This window comes from Gracilinanus agilis, chromosome 3, assembly GCF_016433145.1.
Source record: "Gracilinanus agilis isolate LMUSP501 chromosome 3, AgileGrace, whole genome shotgun sequence".
In the NCBI taxonomy this organism is placed as follows: Eukaryota; Metazoa; Chordata; class Mammalia; order Didelphimorphia; family Didelphidae; genus Gracilinanus; species Gracilinanus agilis.
The window spans coordinates 471,449,430-471,469,306 of record NC_058132.1 but is presented as its reverse complement, the minus strand read 5'-3'; positions in this window follow the sequence as shown (position 1 = coordinate 471,469,306).

Below are 19,877 nucleotides of genomic sequence, written 5' to 3'. Positions count from 1 at the left end.
TATATATATATATATATATATATAGAGAGAGAGAGAGAGAGAGAGAGAGGAGGGGGAGGGAGAGGGAGAGGGAGAGGGAGAGGGAGGGGGAGAGGGAGGGGGGGAGAACTCTCTCTTCTCCAGACTCCTGCGGTCAAAAATTACTGAGAAGACTTTAAGAGAGTATCACCCCAAAACTGAGTGCTCTAGATGAACGTGCCACCCCTCAAAAGTTTAGGGGAAGGCTTCCCTACAAGTGGTAAGTGGTAGCCCAATCCAGTCTTGAATAATATTGGGTTTCACATAAGCCTACCCTTATGTCAGCTGCCTTCACACAGGGTAGCCTGGCTCAAAGATGGAGTCAGGCAGACCAAACTGTGGTTTTTCCCACCCTTTGTACTCAAAAATGCTATCTAGCTGCTAGTTGTATTTTATGATTAACAATCAAGGTATTGTGGAAAGAGTGAGGGGCAGAGGGATTGGAGGTGCCCTCTCTCATTACCCAATGTGGTCCATCTCTTAAGGAGGAGCCAAGACAGTTGCAACTACTAAGCTTCTCCCCACTTCCCCTTCTATTCTTATTCTCAATCTTCTATGATTATAGCTTTAACAAAAAGGGTCTCTCTGAAAGGACAGGTAACGAATGAGGGAGTTTAAGAAATTTGCTCCCAGTGGAGTCCAAGTATCAGTTGACAGGATGAAATAGTCTTGAAGGATAAGCAATATCTCAATGGCTGTGAACTGCGACTCAGGATTTCAATATCCAAGGGAAAGATCCCCCTGGAAGGCCTTTGTTTGGATCAGAGCTGGTTTTTCTGCCTCCTCTCTCCTACCAGCCCCCAAACTGAAGACCCCTCTTCCTCCTCCTTCTGGGAAAAACTCCCAGCATCTCCTGCAGGTTCCAAATGCCAAAAATTGTCTTCTCCTCCTCTGGCTCCATTTCCTCTCCTCAAAATTCCATCCTTACACTGATTCTAGCCTTGGGCTAAGGCTCAATTTTTTGGTCTCAAGGCATTCTTGATCCAATAAGGCACACCCTTGATTGCCCTGTCCTGGATCTCTACCCTTAGTTTTGGGCAAAAAGATCTGGGGAGATGAGGCTCCCCCTGAACACTGTGTTCTTACCCCATACCCTGGATCATCTCCTCATCCCAAGCCTAGACTGGATTCCTGAAGTTGCTCTTGGCCCATGAGGATCTGCCCCCTTCAGCCCAGATTGCCCTGGAGTGGGATGCTGAACTTCTCCACAGTTTTGAAATTTCAAGGGGTATGAGTTGGCTTGGACCACTATTTGTCCTGGAAGGATCTCAGGATGTGACTTAGGTAGGGCTTAAGTTCAGAACCTATTAGAGCAGATGTGGGGTTGGGGTGAGGTAGAGAGGTTGTGGTTTGCTCTTGGCTGGCTCTTCATTTGTTGTTATGCCTCTTGCTAATTCTGCTCCTCTCTCACCTCAGTTCCTCAGATAGTCTCTGCCTACCTTTTGGGTTTTTCTTTTTTTTTTTTTTTTTAAGGTTGTTTCACTCTGTCTCCTTGTTGGTTCTTTCACTTCTATATTTGTTTTGTGGCAAGATTTTACTCTTGGACAGAGAAGATTTTCATGGTGGAATGGCACTGCTATTCTAGTTACTCTTTTATCTTGATTCCACCCCAAAAACACATTTTATAATAACACATGTACAATCTATACCACATTCCTTTATGTCTTTGGGAAGGGGGATGGAGGGAGAGAACATTGATGACAAAATGTCAGAAAATATTCAAAATTGTACCAATGTGTAATATGGAAAATAAAAATATATTTTTTAAATCAGAAAATATCACTTACAAAATGTAATGATCAGGTTATTTGACTATATCTCCACTCATTCATTCATTTAATAATCCTTCACTTCTTTTGTTAATACTTGTAGATTATTTTGCCAGAATTTCCAGTATGTCATTTACCCAAACAACATAATTATCAGAAAAGCCAATAGAGTATTATTTACAAACTAAATAGTAATATTATGAAGTCTATAATAATATATGGATTACTACAATCAAATTGAATGATATTACTCTGTTGCTTCAATTGCAGCAATATTACAATTCTAGATATACATTCCTAGAGAAATAATTGAAGAGAGAAATTCTTCTGATTAGACCTTGATAGAAAAGAATAATTGCTAATGGGGGCTGGAAGTGAAGGAAATTGAACACTGGAGAAGAATGAAGGACAAGCTTTAAACATGGAGTGGAAGACTAGCAATAACATGTTGGTAATTGCCTTTTCATTAGTACCATTCCTATGAAACTGAAGGCAACTTAAAATGTTCTTTTGACTAACATAGTTTTTACAAGAAAACATGATTTTAAGTAATGTATGTTTGTACTAAATATTTTGGGGGTTACAAAGGTGAGAAAAGGATGCTTGTCATCCTTGGGATAATTACAGCTAGTTAAGAAAACAATGGCCACAAATATTATACACCTAAGAAATGAATTCAAACGTATGCTATTCCAGGATTTCTTAACCTTTCTTTGTGTGTCATTGACCTTTACAGCAGCTTAGTGTAAATAAGGTTTTGCAAGTAGCCGGGATAGACTAGGGGTTGCCAGTTGACAGCTGAGAATTTTAGAACTTTCCAGAGTTTGCATGCACTGGCATGAGCATGGGAGACCACTGTAAAAGCCCTATAAAAGGGAGTCTGACTAATCTAATTGGACTCAGTTCTGAGTTGAAAGGTGGGAAGTTTGGGTAGACTTTTCACATCTTCTCATTACTAGTTTTAGAGGCCAGGGATTAGTTGTCCCCTTGCAGGAACAGTTACCTTAGCTCATCAACTTTTGCCAACAATCAACAATTAATATTCAACATTCAACTATCATCAAACGAGTTTGCCTTAATTGCAACCAGAAGATCATCATTGAATTTATCATCTAAACTGAACCAGTCAAGCTGAGTCAATCATCAAACAGACAACTAATCTGAGCTGTCAAATGGCAACCCCTACCCCATCATGGCTACTTGCAAAACCTTATTTACACTAGTGAATTTTATGTGGCAACTAGGTGGTACAAGGTATGAAATACAGGCCCCAGATCCAGAAAGACTCATCTTACTGGACACAAATCTGGTCTCAAACACATACCAGCTCTGTGATTCTGGGCAACAATTTGCCTCAATTTTCTCATATGTAGGATGAGTTAGAAAAGGAAATGAAAAATCACTACAGGATTATTGCCAAGAAAATCCTGAACAAGGCCACAAAGAAGTATATATTATTGAAAAATGATTGAACAACAACAAGTAAACCCTATGTACCATTTCTCAGAATAAAGCACTTAACTAACCTGCATAAAGTAACATTTAAGGGAATATAAATGAAATTGACTTAAAATTACCAAAATATTCAGTTCAAACAGAAAGATAATGTAAGATTTAAAATTGGTTTAGGTCAAATTAAGAGTTATAAAATGTTGTTGTGGTCACTGTTTATAAAACTGAACTCTTTAAGTGTTGTATTTAGGAAGCTGTAAGATGACAGAGGTCTGTAGGATCAAATCTCTCTGATCCTCTAGTCTATGTAGAGGATACACACCCACACCCACAAACAGCCTTGACTGAAGGGAGGGGCAAGATCTTGCTGAGAGCTCCTTCAGTTCCCCCCTCCCACCAAGTAGTTAGAAAAGTCAGTTACAATATGGAGGTTGATCTAATATCTTCTGGGCTCAGACAATAGATTACTCCTAAAGATGATAACTTTCTTTAAATTATTTCCCCACCGGATTGAATAAGAGAAAATAGGAGAAGCTTGATGTCTTTGAAGCTCACAGGCACTGAGGATAGGATATAAACCAGGGCTACTAAGTAAGAGGAACTCAGCTTGAGGAAGTTGTGAGTATTTCCCTAAATATAACCAGGCACTGCTCCCAATGGATTAAAGGTTTAATGATAAGTGGGGATGGGAAGGAAGGGAGATCAAATAAGGATTGACAAGGTCTGGGAAGCCCTCAAATTGTTATGTACAAGCAGTCCCTCCCCACCAAAGGGGAAAAGGTAAATTGAATAGCGAACCTGCTCTCTATCTCTATAAATATTCTTCCTGTATGTCTAAATAACTAAACCGAGGTAAACTGTGATGTAGATTGAATGTCAGATCAAGGTAAAGCAGGTTGGCAGCTAGGAACTAAAATGGCTTTGCTCAGATTCAAGCCTCAAGCCCCAAGAGCAACCCAGGACCCAAGATCCAGCAAGCAGAGTGACCTGCCTACTCTAAACCCAGGACCCAACTGCCTTTAACTGCCCCCTCTCTCAGAGTTGTTGAGGGGCCCTATGGAATTCTGAGCTGTGACCTGAACCCCTCTCTGCAGCTAGAATTCCTCTCTGCAGTATGAATCTCACATAAATCATGAGGCTGTTAGTAGATTTAGTAGCTTTATTACAGCAAGGTAGAGATAGTAAAGGGAGGGAAAAGTAGGAAGGAGATAGAAAATATAGCCTAGCTAAATACTCTAAGTCTGGATCTGGGTGCCTCCACACCAGGAATGCAAATCCAAATGTGAATCTCACCAGAATCCAAGAGTGTTTGCAGTCAACCATCTCACCAGCCAAAGGACCAACACTGAAGAGGCTGAGCCACAAAAGGCAGTCTCTAATGACAGGGGAGCAAAAGTCTCATTAAACTAAGAATCCCTTTTCACCCTGAGTATCCAATGCAGCAAGCCAAATCCAAAAGTCCACCAGAATCCAAAGTCTGAATCAGGAAGCCAAAATCAGAAGCCACATCCAAAATGAGAATCTGAAATCAGAGTCCAAAATGGGAATGGCTGACTTCCTGTTGCATCTCACTTTATAAGCACTTTTCTCCACCCAACAGTTCTCCCACATCATATGTCAAGCACCAATCATAGTTCCTTAATTTGTCTAGCACTGCCAGGGGGAGGAGGATATTTGTGGGATCCACTTCCAGTTTTTGAGGGTGTGAACTTCCTTTTATAGTAAAAGGTTCTTCAAGTGTCTGATTGACTAAGTGTGAAATGAGGGGCACTCCAAATTCTTGATTTATTAAGTTAAAATAAACAAAGGGAGTTTTACATTCCCTTTCACAATAAGAAAGTATAGATTCAACCTTAGAATAATCACTGAAGTATCTTTTTTAAATTGCTATATTGCTGATAGAAAATAGCAATCCTTGCACTAGAAAAAACCAAAACAACTTTTAGAAGAATGGGAAGGGACATAATGTGTATAAATTTTGAGTCTGAAACAAAACAGAATATAGTCAAGGGAAAGAGAAAATTGAGACAATGTTACCCTAAGACAGTGGTTCCCAAATTTTTTTGGCCTTCTGCCCCCTTTCTAGAAAAAACATTACTTAGCCCCCTGGAAATTATTTTTTTTAAATTTTAATAGCAATTAATAGGAAAGATAAATGCACCTGTGGCCATCACTGACCTGTTGGATCACTGCATCACCCACCGGAGGTGGTAGCACCCACTTTGGGAATCACTGCCCTAAGACAACTTGAGCAGAGAAACATTTGAGGCTGAGGAATTTTTATGAATAGACCTTGATAGTTCATTAATTTCATTAGAATTAAATCAGGTGAATTAAATTTAGTTTAATTAGAATATAGAGTATAGGTCAAGGGAGTACTAGTCACTGTCTAAAAACCATCTTTTTGGGGAAAAAAGGATGCATTTTTAAATCTAATTGACTTTATTTCTTATCCTACATAACAACAAAATAAATCAATTCTTAATTTGTAGGGTTTGTCAACTTTTAAGATATAAACATTCACACTGAATTAACCTTTGCCCTTTTGAGGAAGTCCAAAAGTAGGAGATCTAGTCACATTTCACAAGATAGAAGTGAACATTCTAAGTTATAGCTGATCTTAGGTATCTCCAACAAAGGTCTAATGGCATGAAACAATCAAATCACAAAGGACAATATACTTCTGTCTTAACGATTGCAGTAATACTGTGGAGACTGGAGGCCTATGTCTCCCAGTCTGTTCCCATGGTTTGACATTTTTTATATCACCAGTTTGTTGTATTGTTGCAGTCTTCTCAATAGAGGTGATGTAATTATTTGCTTTTTACTCTAATTTCTTACAAAAGCAATGATGTAAAATAATTTTCCTGTTACTTTTTCAAGCCAAGATTGAGGTAGAAAATAAATTATGTACGTTGTCAGAGGATGGTGATAAATCTATAAGTCTTAGAAAAAGACGATATCATTCAAAATGGAGACAGTTCGTTAATTGCACTTTGAAATGAAAATCTGATGATTAGAGTTAAAATCCAGGTTCTGTAATATACAATCTATATAATCTTCAAAAATTTACTTCATTTCTTTCAAAACTCTTAGCTTACTTCTCTGTGAAGTAATGAACTAATATACCTTCTGACTCTGTATCCTATGAGAATAAACTTTTGTTACATGTAATATTTTAAGTGATGGTTTTAAGTTGTGTTTTTTACTCATTCTACTGGTAACATAGTCATCGAGCTAGTGACTTGCTATTCTCAATTGTAGGATGGAGAATCAGATATCACACATTCATAGCAACATGACATTGTAAAAGAATAAGATCTTCCATGTGAGAGCATCCTTAGAGAAAAATCTCATTTATTCTCAGAATTTTGGTAAGATTTCTAAGGAGAAAGAGGAAACCAAAGGTTAAATGGCTCCCTGAGTGTACACATATAGATTAATGCAATTAAGTTAGGTACTTACTGAAATTGCTTGCTATTATCAGCTTAAGGCATGATCATGTAAGGGGTAAAAGTAGGGTTTTATTGACTAAATATTTAAAAGGGGTGGTCTCCAAGGAATTGAATAAATATCAATTCCTAGTGAAAAAACCTCAAGTCAAAATGACTTTTATGGTAGTTTATTTACAAATGAGAAGAGAGAATGAAAATAAGAAAGTCAAAAGAGAGGATGATAAGATAATTAATCTAACACACTAAATTATTTGCTCTGGCCCCTGGCTCAACTCAGGCAGGGCTAATTAGTCCTCAGCCAGAGAAGGCTCAGCCTTGGACAAAGGGCCGAGGGCTAAGTGTGGAGGACTGGGGATGAATGAAGCAAAATCTTCACTCACAAAGCCTCTCTTGATGTAGTTCTAAGGGAGAGATTTAAGAACAGTTTCACTAAGTACAAGGTCCCAGCCAGAGCTCCTCCAGATCCAAGAAATGAACAAAAAGAGCTACAGGAAGTTGTCACTCCCTTTTAAAGGTACTTCTTTTGCATCACTTCCTGTGACTTTCTCTTAGTTCATGTGTCCAATCACAAAAAACACTTTGCTTAGGACTGCCCAGGGAGCAGTCAGTCAATTCTGATTCATCACCCACTTTCTCACACGTGGGTTACAGACTTCCCCACCTGTGAATTAAGTGATGGTGTTTACACCTTTGGTGATTAAATCTAAAAATGAGTAGGGTAGGTTTAATCTCATTATCACAATCATAAGTACAAAAGCCTGAAAAACTTCACAGTAAACCCAATCACCATTAAAATTCTTAAGAAAGTGGGAAAAGAAAAAAGAAAGAAAAAATTTGAATTTTGAAGATTGAAAAGAAAGAGTGGGAGTTAGAGCGTTTCTCATAAAAGAAAGGCATATTTGGCACTGTTGGGGTGGGATACAGAAATGAAACATAGAAAACGATTCTATTTTTCTATGCTATTACTTTCAAATTCAACCAGTTTTCACTACCACACATTATGATTTCTGAAGTCTTTTGAGATAAGGAAAAATTGTGAGAGCTCTAGAAGGAAATTTAGAAGAGTAATACTTTTTTTTTTTAAATCATACATTTCCTTGTACTACATTTCCCTTTCATAAAACACAGAGTATAGCAATGATATTTTATTGAAAAGGAAAAAGAAATATAATATTTGCAATCAGCTAAAACAGCCTTTCTGACTTTTCCAGGGGAGAGTATCCTCCATAATAGGATGTTTCTTTTTACTTTTTCCCTCAAGAATAAAAGTAATTGTTTTGCAGTTTTTGCTTCAGATTCTTTTTGCTTTTGCTCTAATAATAAATTTATAATTTCAAGGGAGGGGGTAAAAAGTTGAATTTGTTTTTTATCCTCCATATGAATAAATAGAATCATCACAACATAAAAGAAAATCTACAGAAAAGTGTATTCCTATTCTGATCCTCATGCATCATTTATACTTATTGCAAAGTCACTTGTAAATGTAAACACCAGCATTTCTCACTTCCATTTCAAGGAAATGCTGGTATTAAAAGGTCATGATTATACATCAGACTCCCCATACTGAGAAAGGTCATGCAAAATACAAGAATTCTAGTCCATCAAAATGTAAGGACTTAGTTTAATAGTGGTCAAGCTATGGAAAATAAAGGTGAAATGTAGTAGCACCTGAATAGCCAAAATCAGATTTGAAGCAGGAGAAATGTCTCTGTCTCTGTCTCTGTCTCTCTCACTCTCTCTCTGTCTCTGTGTCTCTTTCTCTAACCATCAAGGAACCAAGCAAGATACTAAATTTCAACCAAACAAATAATCATATCTGTAGTGATCTCTATTCACTATTATAGTAATTAGAAGAATTATTCATAGGGAGAGGTTGGAGTACTAAATGGTCTAAGACGATATTAGCAGTGGGAAAGAGCGGGGTGAATAGTAGAGGTCACCAAGAGAAATTTGAATGAATGAGAAAAATAAGATATTCTATTACACACAAAGAGGGCATGGGAAAGGATGGGGATGAATACTATTATAAGAAGGAGAGGAAGAGAGCATTAAGGGGTAATATTTAAACCTAACCCTCAGTGGAATTAACCCTGAGAGGGAAGAGTAGCTTTATCCATTGGGATATAGAACTCTATGTAACCATACTGAGAAAGTCAGAGGGGAAAAACCAAGGAGAACAGGGGAGTGGGGAGGTAAAAAAATGGAGGGGAGAAGAAGGGGGAAGGAATTCATTAGGCATTAAAAATAAAAAAAAGGTGAATAATAAAGGAGGGGGTATAAAGGTAAGTAAATCAAGGGAGGGGACAAGGGTTCCTGGCTTAAAGCAAACCACTAGTTTAAAAGGAAATAATTTAAGAAGAAGGGGTAGAACCAGGAGAGGATACAAAAATGTTGGCGTATACACAACTGATAATTATAATTCTGAATGTGAATGGGATGAACTCGCCCATAAAAAGGAAGCAGATAGAAGAGTGGATTAGAAACCAAAATCCTACCACATGTTGTCTACAAGAAACACATATGAGGCAGGTGGATATACACAGGTTTAAGAGCAAAAGCTTTAAGGCTTTGAAGGAGAAAGAGAAGGCAGGAGTGGTGATCATGATTTCTGACAAAGGCAAAGTAAAAATAGATATGATTTAAAAAGACAGGGAAGGTAATTACATTCTGATAAAAGGCAGTATAGACAATGAGGTAATAACAGTAGTCAATATGTATGCACCAAATGGCATAGCATCCGAATTTGTAAAGGAGAAACTGGCAGAGCTCAAGAAGGAAATAGATAGGAAAACCATACTAGTGGGAGATCTAAATATTCCTCTTTCAGATCTAGATAAATCAAACCAAAAAATAAATAAGAAAGAGATAAGAGAGGTGAATGAAGTCCTAGAAAAATTAGATTTAATAATATGTGGAGAAAAATGAATAGGGACAAAAAGGAATACACCTTCTTTTCAGCTGCACATGGTACATTCACAAAGATTGACCATGTAATAGGGAATAGTAAAATTGCAAACGAATGCAAAAGAGCAGAAATAATAAATGTAACCTTCTCAGGTCATAATGCAATAAAAATAATAATTACTAAGGGCACCTAGACAGGCAAATCAAAAACCAATTGGAAATTAAACAATATGATTCTCCAAAACCAAATTGTCAAAGAAGAAATCATAGAAACAATCAATAATTTCATTGAAGAGAATGACAATGATGAGACATCCTACCAATCTCTGTGGGATGCGGCCAAGGCAGTACTCAGGGGGCAATTTATATAATTGAGCGCATATATTAACAAACTAGGTAGGGCAGCGATTAATGAACTGGGCATGGAACTTAAAAATCTAGAAAGGGAGAAAATTAAAAATCCCCAGATGAAAAATAAATTAGAAATACTAAAAATCAACTGAGAAATTAATGAAATCAAAAGTAAAAGAACTATTAAATTAACAAATTAGACTAGAAGCTGGTATCTTAAAAAACTGATAAAATAGACAAAGTACTGGTCAATCTAATTTAAAAAAGGAAAGAAGAAAACCAAACTAAGAGTATCAAAGATGAAAGGGGAGACCTCACCTCTAATGAAGAGGAAATTAAGGGAGTCAATAAAAATATTTTGCCCAATTATATGGCAATAAATATAGCAATCTAGGTGATAAGGATGAATATTTACAAAAATATAAATTGCCTAGATTAACAGCAGAAGAAATAGAATACCTAAATAATCCCATATTAGAAAAAGAAATTGAACAAGCCATCAAAGAACTCCTTAAGGAAAAAAGCACCAGGGCCTGATGGATTCACAAGTGAATTCAATCAAATATTCAAACAGCAACAAATCCCAATACTATACAAAGTATTTGATATAATAAGCAAAGAGGGAGTCCTACCAAATTCCTTTTATGACACTAATATGGTACTGATTCCAAAATCAGGTAGATCAAAAATGGAGAAAGAAAACTACAGACCAATCTCCCTAATGAATATAGATGCAAAAATCTTAAAACTGCTTGGAAATTTGGAAAACAATATTGGAGAGATTAGGTTTAGATCAACATCTCACACCATACACCAAGATAAATTCAGAATGGGTGAATGACTTGACTATAAAGAGGGAAATTATAAATAAGTTAAGGGAACACAGAATAGTGTTCTTGTCAGATCTCTGGGAAAGGAAAGATGTTAATACCAAGCAAGAGTTAGAGAAAATTACAAAATGTAAAATAAATTATTATGATTATATTAAGCTAAAAAGCTTTGTACAAACAAAAACAATGCTGCCAAAATCAGAAGGGAAACAAGAAATTGGGAAAAAATCTTTATAACAAAAAACTCTGACAGGGGTCTAATTACTCAAATATACAAGGAGTTAAAGCAATTGTATAAAAAATCAAGCCATTCCCCAATTGATAAATGGGCAAGAGACATGTATAGGCAATTTTCAGGTAAAGAAATCAAAAGTATCAATAAGCACAGGAGAATGTGTTCCAAATCTCTAATAATTAGAGAAATGCAAATCAAAACAACTCTGAGGTATCACCTCACACGTAGCAGATTGACTAAAATGAAAGAAGGGGAGAGTAATGAATGCTGGAGGGGATGTGGCAAAATTGGGACATTAATGCATTGCTGGTGGAGTTGTGAACTGATCCAACCATTCTGGATGGCAATCTGGAACTATGCTCAAAGCGCTATAAAAGAATGCCTGCCATCTGATCAGCCATACCATTGCTGGGTTTGTACCCCAAAGAGATCATAAATAAACAGACTTGCATGAAAATATTTATAGCCATGCTTTTTATGGTGGCAAAGAACTGGAAAAGGAGGGTATGTTCTTCTTGTTGGGGAATGGCTGAACAAATTGTGGTTATATGCTGGTGATGGAATACTATTGAGCTCAAAGGAATAATAAACTGGAGGAATTCCATTTGAACTGGAAAGACCTCCAGGAATTGATGCAGAGCGAAATGAGCAGAACCAGAAGAACACTGTACACAGAGACTGATACACTGTGGTAAAATGGAATGTAATGGACTTCTGTTCTAGCAACAGTGCAATGACCTAGGACAATTCTGAGGGACTTATGAAAAAGAACGTTACCCACATTCAGAGGAAGAACTGCAGGAGTGGAAACACAAAAGAAAAGCAACTGCTTGAACACATGGGTTGAGGAGGACATGATTGGGGATGTAGACCCAAAACTACCACACCAATGCAACTATCAACAATTTGGAAATAGATCTTGATCAATGACACATGCTAAAAACCAGTGGAAATGCGCATCAGCTATGGGGGGTGGGGAGGTGGTCAGGGGGTAATAGGGAAAGTAAGAACATGAATCATGTAACCATGATAACTTTTCTAAAAAACAAATATTATTTAATTATAAAAAAAGATAGAGGTATGTTGATTTACATTGATCTATATTTGATGTAATCTGTTTTCAGTTCACATTTCTCAATATTTAAGTCTGGGTAACATGCTCTTGTCTTTTAAAAACTGGAATTTTTTTTCCCCTTGTTCATCCATCATCCATCTTATTTAAGCATCTGAAAATATAGGTTATTTTTTATTGTTCTTACTGTTTTTAAACCAATTCCTTACACTACCCACTATTTTATTCTCTCTCTTCTCTCTCCCTTTCCCTGCTAGGTTTCCTCTTTGAGTGTTGAGTTTAGGGCATTTCTATACCAAACTCTGTGTACATGTGTACATTTCTATTTGTTTGATTCATACTAATGTCAAGTACATTCATAATCTAGTCATTCATTCTTTTCAATATGGAATTATGTACTTCTATTATATAAGATAGTATGACATTGCAATTCTCTTTCTTCTCTAATATATTTTTCTTCATTTTTCAATTAATTATTATTTTAATGGAGATCACCAAAATATAACAAAATTATTTACATATTCTCTATTTTCTTTAATTCCTCTATGACCCTTGAAGATTTTAAGCATCTTGGGGCATTTTTGTTCCTCCTCTTAAAATGCAATATAAATATTTAATCATCCTATAGTATCTTGAAATTGCTAAAATAGATTTATCCCCATTTATTTTAACTCAAAATTGACTGAACTTTGCCTTTTCATCAGTTATACAGGAAAGTCTTCTAATTAAAGCTCCACTTTTTTCTCTTATAATATTATTTTATATAATGTCATATATTATATATAATAATATAATATTAAATATGTAATATTAAATTCAGCTTTCCTGGATAAGTTATTGTTAGATATTAGAACTTTATCTTTTACTTTTTACAAGAGGTTGTTCTATGTTCTCCTTTTCTTTATAGTAATAGCTGTTAGGTATTATGCAATAGTGACAGTGGCTTCTTGGTATTTTAACACTTTCATTGATTAAGCATTGTTGGACTTCAGCTTTGACATGACTGGGACTTTTTATTTTGGGCTTTCAGGAAATATGCTAATCCAAAATTATTTTTATGAACAATGTAAAATTTAAAAATGGGAAATGCATAAGAAATGACATGGACAATGATTATTATAATTTCACCATCATTTTTATGCAATGTAAAATAATTCTACAAGAACAAAAACAAAGTAACACAATCTACAAAACCTTAGTTCTCTAGGAAACAACTCAACCTTTGAATATCTAAATTAGTTGACAAAAGAGAAGGATATGACTAAGACATTAAAATATGTTGTAGATTCATCTTTAAATATTACAAGGGACAATGCAGTACAATAATAAATGGTGAAGGCCAGAACCTAGCATTATGATTTTGCTGGAAAAGGAAACTCCTTCATGTGGAAACTTCATCTACCAATCTTGATTATTACTTTCTAAACAATCTTTAATTGTTATTATTGAATATCTTTAATTATTATTAATTTCTTATTAAATCCAGTCTAAACTTACCTTTTTTTCCAAATATTACCCATTGGACTTGGTACTATTCTATAACATAAGCATAGTATTGAACCTCTTTATTAAAATTCTGAGTGTATTTAGATGCATTTAGTAGTCACAAAGATCACTGTAAAATAACATTTTGTTGAGTACTTAAATATCAAGCTGGGGGAGCTCTTTCATAGAATACACTGAAACTTTTTCTTTCTTGTTTCTTTTTATCTTATAGAACCATTTGGAGGGAGAATTATGAGAAAATAATTTTTATGACTGAGGAAAAGCTATCAAATAAAGTCATTTGCTAATGATATGTCTGATATTCCAAATTATTTTAAAACAACATAGAAAGTAGAATGCTCTTCATTACTTATTGGAAGCTATGATTTTATAGTATTTTCCCAGACACTTCTATGACTTTCCCCATTACTGGTTTTATTAAACACTTTTATATTGGCTAATCTATTATAAAAATTTATAGTTTAATGTTAATTATTTGATTTAGGTTATTGCTTAAGTATAATGAACTATTAGGGAATAATTATTAAACATCACACACTCAAATCATGAATCATGCCATGCTTTGCCTTTATTCTGCTCTTCCCCATGTTTTAACTACCAAATATTGAACAACATAGTTGAATTTCATTAGGCTAAAAATATATTCTGTGGAAAAAACTACTTTACTTCTCTATTCAATCTGTGGAGAGCCAGAAAGAGAAAAAGAAAAAAAAAGATATAGTAGATGGGATAGTCTTATGGGTAAAAAGAACTTGTTCAAAATCCTATCTTTAATATTTCCTATTTATATAAATTTAGGCAAGATTTTTGTATTCCTGAACCTCGGTTTCCTCATTTGTACATGTAAATGTAAATGTAAAAATGAGATGTTTTGTAGCTCTGTTCTTCTGATCTGATCATGCTAGAAGTAAAGCAATTAAATTATGATGAGTTTTAAGTCATTATGGTAGTGGCTGAAATACAGTAGATATAGAAAACATGAAATTTGATGAGATCAGTGAAAAGATGTGAATGTAAGTAATATTGAAGTTACTAATGATGTGAACAGGGTATAGAGGTGGGGAAAGGGACACTATAGGGAAGCTGCTGAAATAAATAAGAAAACAACATGATTTAATGTCATATTATGTCCTCCAGGATTGGAGCAAGAATACAGATGAATGAATTACAAATCAAAGGTTAAATTGTTGAAGGATAGTGGAAGAATAATGTATGATGTTGTTATGGGAGAATAAGGAATATTCTGGCAGCTTCCCCTGGTTCAAGATGTCATGAGAAAAAGAGAAAATACCTAGGAAGATAAGAATGAATCAGCTATCTTCAAGAGAAACCCAGATTTCTATAATTGTCAGTTGAATGAGGGTATGTAATTAAATGCTTAAGTTTACACTTATTTTGTTTATGACAAAATAGCATTCCCATTGGGCAAAATGGAAAAAATAAAAGATGGTAGATACTGGGAGAAGGCTTGTGTAAGGTGGATGAGAATGAGAATTAAGAAAGGAGTAGCAGGAGAAAGTTATTTCCAAGTCAGGAAATAGAAAAGCTGAATCACGGAAATAAGGGAAGCATGATATAGAGATTTTCTAGTCATCTGACAGAAGGATGGTAAAGTTGTGAGAGAAAAAGAAACATCTCCCTTATGTCCTAATCCTTATTGAAGATGGCTCTATTAATAAGTATTTCCAAGGCATCTCTAAGTTCATCAGTAGAAATGGAGTCATGGAAATCAATCAGGAAGCTAATGTTTGCAAGAGGAGGAATAGATAAGAGTGTTTGATTGATGATGTTTATGGTTAAGAACTTATAGTGAATGAAATCTGGAAAATTACTCATCTTGCAACTTTCATTTCAAGTTGGAGTTCTCTCAGTGGTCAGAATTTTGGACTTAGATAATTAATGAACGTGGTGGCAATAAATGATATGTGCTAATGGAACAATGAAATTTAGAGCAATTTCACCAATTTCAGTTATTCATTACAATCCCTATTAAATTTGTCACTCTAAATTTTGATTAAAAAATTCTCATAATCTACTTTTACAAAATTTTCTACCATATTATATTCAATTTCACCGTAATCTCCTGATATGAAGTTGATTATGGAAATTTCAAAATCATATCTAAGAGACCTCAAGCTCTGTAAGTTCATACCATGACAAATACCACTTTTAGAATGAGAGTGCTGTCCATCTCTAAGCAGATCAGTTGTCTTAAGTCTACAAAGGGAAGAAGTTAATCACTAGAGAGTTGACGAATAGACTTTTTTCCCAGAGCATTTTTAAAATGGTCTACTATCCTGATCAAAATTGGATTGTGATCTACACTGAAATGTAGAAAAATCCACAATGGTGAAATCACGAGTCCTTCAGATAACCAAATATTGTAAAAAAAAAACCTGAAACTTTCTAATGGGAAAATTAAGCTCAGCATTTTCTTTCAAACACATACCTTATGACTTCTGGGTTAAGATGGCTGCACATGTGTATTTTTTAGAAATGAACTCTGGCACATGTGTGGAAGGCATATTAGAATTAGAAAAGAATTGAGTTGGGGAAATAAGCCATCATCTTAATGATGGCAATATGAGAAGTAAATAAGAGAAATGTTGTGAAGGCTATTTGTTGTAGTGTGAATAGGTCTAATTTTGGAATCAGAGGACCTGTTTGTTATTTACTTAAGTGGCCTTGAACAAGTCATCACTCATACTTTGCCTCAACTTCAGATAGTTCCTCTCCTCAATAAATTTCTATTCTTAGGGGAGATATACACTCAGTATAGAGGAGTGATAGCGGGAGAAGAGATTTTTGATTTGGACATCAGAATTTGGAAATCATGACATAATAAAGTCTGCAAATGGAACAGTAGAGAAATTCATCGACATACTGCTAAGCCTAGAATAGTATCAATGATGATTTCCCTAAATTTATGGCATACATTCAAATTCATATTATAAGTTATAATTATATAAAATATTATAATTGTGTCTGTCTCCATAGAAAAATGTAATGTTATATAATGTGAATTTTCTTATGACTCCATTGACCATTCTTATGACTTTATCCTTTCTTGGGCACTACTTGCATACAATAGTTTTCTTTATTATAATGTATGATTATTTGGAGTAGGTCCTGTCTAGCTTGTGTATATTTATTCCCAGTATTTAATCACAATGTCTAGTGCATTTTGCAGGGGGGAGGTCACAGAGGAGGGAAGAAAAGAAGGAAATTAATATTTATATAATGCTTATTATGTGCAAAGCACTTTGATACATGTTTTAATAATTTTAAACGAATCTAAATCATTGTGATTTCATTTAGGTATTTGTTGAGGGGAAACCCTGTTGAAAACATGAACAAGAATCACTCATATAGAATGGATAAGCTTGGATAGTATTTGATTACCATCACTGAATGGAACAGCTAAATCAAAGATCCATTTGACTATATGAGTATATTAATTGCCATGCTCACTTATATCATGACAAAGAATGATATTGTAACGACAATTATATCATTATAATAAAACAGTTCAACTGAGAAAGATAATTGCAATTCATATTTGGTATTAATATTATTTTCTGAAGGACTCAAGACCCTTGTTTGTAAATCATGAAAGAGCCTGATGGAGCTCAACATGTACCAACTTTCTTTAGTCTGAAATTATTCATCTTGAATGAGGTGTCAAGTTGTAATGCATTACCTTGAATTACATTCACTTTAACTTAGCATCTCTCTTTTCTTTTCCTGCTTTTGTTTAACATCTCATTGAAATTCTTGCCCAAGATCAAATATTTCACAAGCTGAAAGTAATGCATCTAAAAATATATTCTTCTTGCAAACAAGAGTTGTTTTATAACCAAAGTGTGCTTCTTTTTAAAGATCAGTTGAATATGAAGAAGTCCTCCACAGTCATCATAGGATTTGGATTTGACCTTCTTCCTACAAATAATTCAGCTTCATTCTTACTACACAGTCACTTATCTAACCAATTTTTAAGACAAGCTTGAAATGATGATCTTAGCCAGCTTCAGAAAGGCTTATAACTAGAAAACAAAGAAGGATCAGGTATTCGTTTTAAACTGCCTATGATACAAAACAAAACAAAAAAAAAAACTTGACAAATCAGTCAAACTGCTTTTTTCAAAATTACTTAAGATTAAATAAAAAAAGTAAAAATAACACTCGAGTTCACAGTTGCTTAACTGATATTTTCCTTGTTTTCAAAATACGCTGGTCTCCTATAGTTATAAATGCAGCATGAATTTTTCTCATTTCAAGGCAAATAAAAGGGAGGCAATATATTTATTATCTCAAAAAATGAATCATTATTAAACAAAACTAGAAATTTGGAAATGTGTCCCCAAATGTTTACATCTGCTGTTAAGAAAGACAAGTAGGACTTTGCATAATATGCACTTACTGAAAGTAAATAGAAAACATATTAAGATAATTAGTGAAATCCACTAAACCCCTGAATTCTCTACTGTGAGCTGCTTTTTCCTTCTCCTTTCCCTTTTTATGCACAGAAGACAGATGCACTTTACTCTCCATTGCTGATTATAAATACGTGCAAGTCAAAACATTAAAACATCAAAAAAGTCATTTTAACCTACTTATTCTCAAGCTATTACTTTATGTCTCACTAGAAATTAGTGAAAAGTTGCCTAGACACACTGGTTTCTTATCATATGACCTAATTCACTAAGAGTATATATGTGTGTTTGTGTATAACATGGCTAATATAGAAATATATTTTTCTTTATTTTATTTTTAAATGGTACATTTTTTTTACTTCTCAATGGGTACGTGATAGGAGGTAGAGTGAGAGTTCGAAACTCAGAATTTTAAAAAATATTGCTAAAATAAATCATGAATTTCAAAAAATAAATCTAAAAACATACAAATAATAGCAAATAAAATAATAACCAAAATTTGATAATGTTTTAAGTTTTTATAGACTTTTACGTGATTTTTCATTTTAACCTTATAATAATGTTGGGAATATGAGCTATTACTTTCCCCATTTTAAAGATGAGGGAAAAGGCTTAATTAGGCTAATTGATTCATCCAGGTATACATTGTTAATGAGTGATTTCAAAGGCAGGAATTAATCTCAACTCTTTCTTCCTGACTTGAAGTCCAAGACTTTATCCATTATTTCATCTAGCTGACAAATTAGGAGCAACACACATAGAAAATTTCAAAGAAGTTTAATATTATGGTGAATTAAAAGAGGGAGAAGAGAGAAAAGAGAAAGGTAAAGGAAGAAAGGCATATGAGAAAAGGAGAAAAAGAAATAACCTGTTCCATTATATATAATGTTATGGTTTAAAAATGTTTCTTCATAGCAATTCTTTTAAATATATAGTTCAGGTAGCAATATCACCATTGGAAATATAGGAAAATGGAAACTCAGAAATTAAGGTCATAACTACATTTACATCCCGACAATTGTAGTTGGCTTTATAGCCAGTAAAGATTTTAGTTTTAATATACACATTACATTTCCAAGACTCTGCCACATAGGAGTTACAAAAGTGGAGATAGATACACACAGAGATTAAGAGAGAAAAAGAAATAGAAGGAGAAAATTAAGAATGGTTACAAAAGTAAATAAGAGGGAAATTATTAGTCCTCTGTAGAAACACTGACAAAATACATCTGGAGTATTATTATCAGTTTTAGATATCTAATTTTAGCAAAGACATTGAAAAAGTGAAAAATTTCCAGAACAAGCTGAATAGAATAATTAAGGAAAATGAAATAATGTCAGGAAAAAAAACTAAATGAAATAAGGGCGATAGTTGTCAAGAAAAGGAACAGGCTGAATATAACTATAAAATAGGTCTAAATTTATAAAAATGGAAAAGAGATTGGAATGATTATGTTTGGGATCCCAAAGCTACATTGCAGTCAGTGAATTAATTTTACAATGAGACAGGCTTACATTTTAGAAAATTATTTATTATTTTCAGTCCCTCTCTGCCCTTCCCAAACCAAAGAAAGTATAATATGGCAAAATATAGAGATTATCCTTTTTATGTTTTCATTTCTCAATCCATTCTCTGACACAATTCTTCAAATATTAAATTTGTAGCTTCATATATTATTCTATTGGTTCTATTTATTTCAGGCTTCATTATCTCATGTAGTTCTTTCTAAGTTTTTTTAAATTAATCTGCTCATCATTACTTTTCACAGTAGTATTTTATTACAATCATATGCCATGATTTGTGTAGCCATTCTTGATTAATAGACATCCGCTAGATTTCCAGTTCTTTGCCA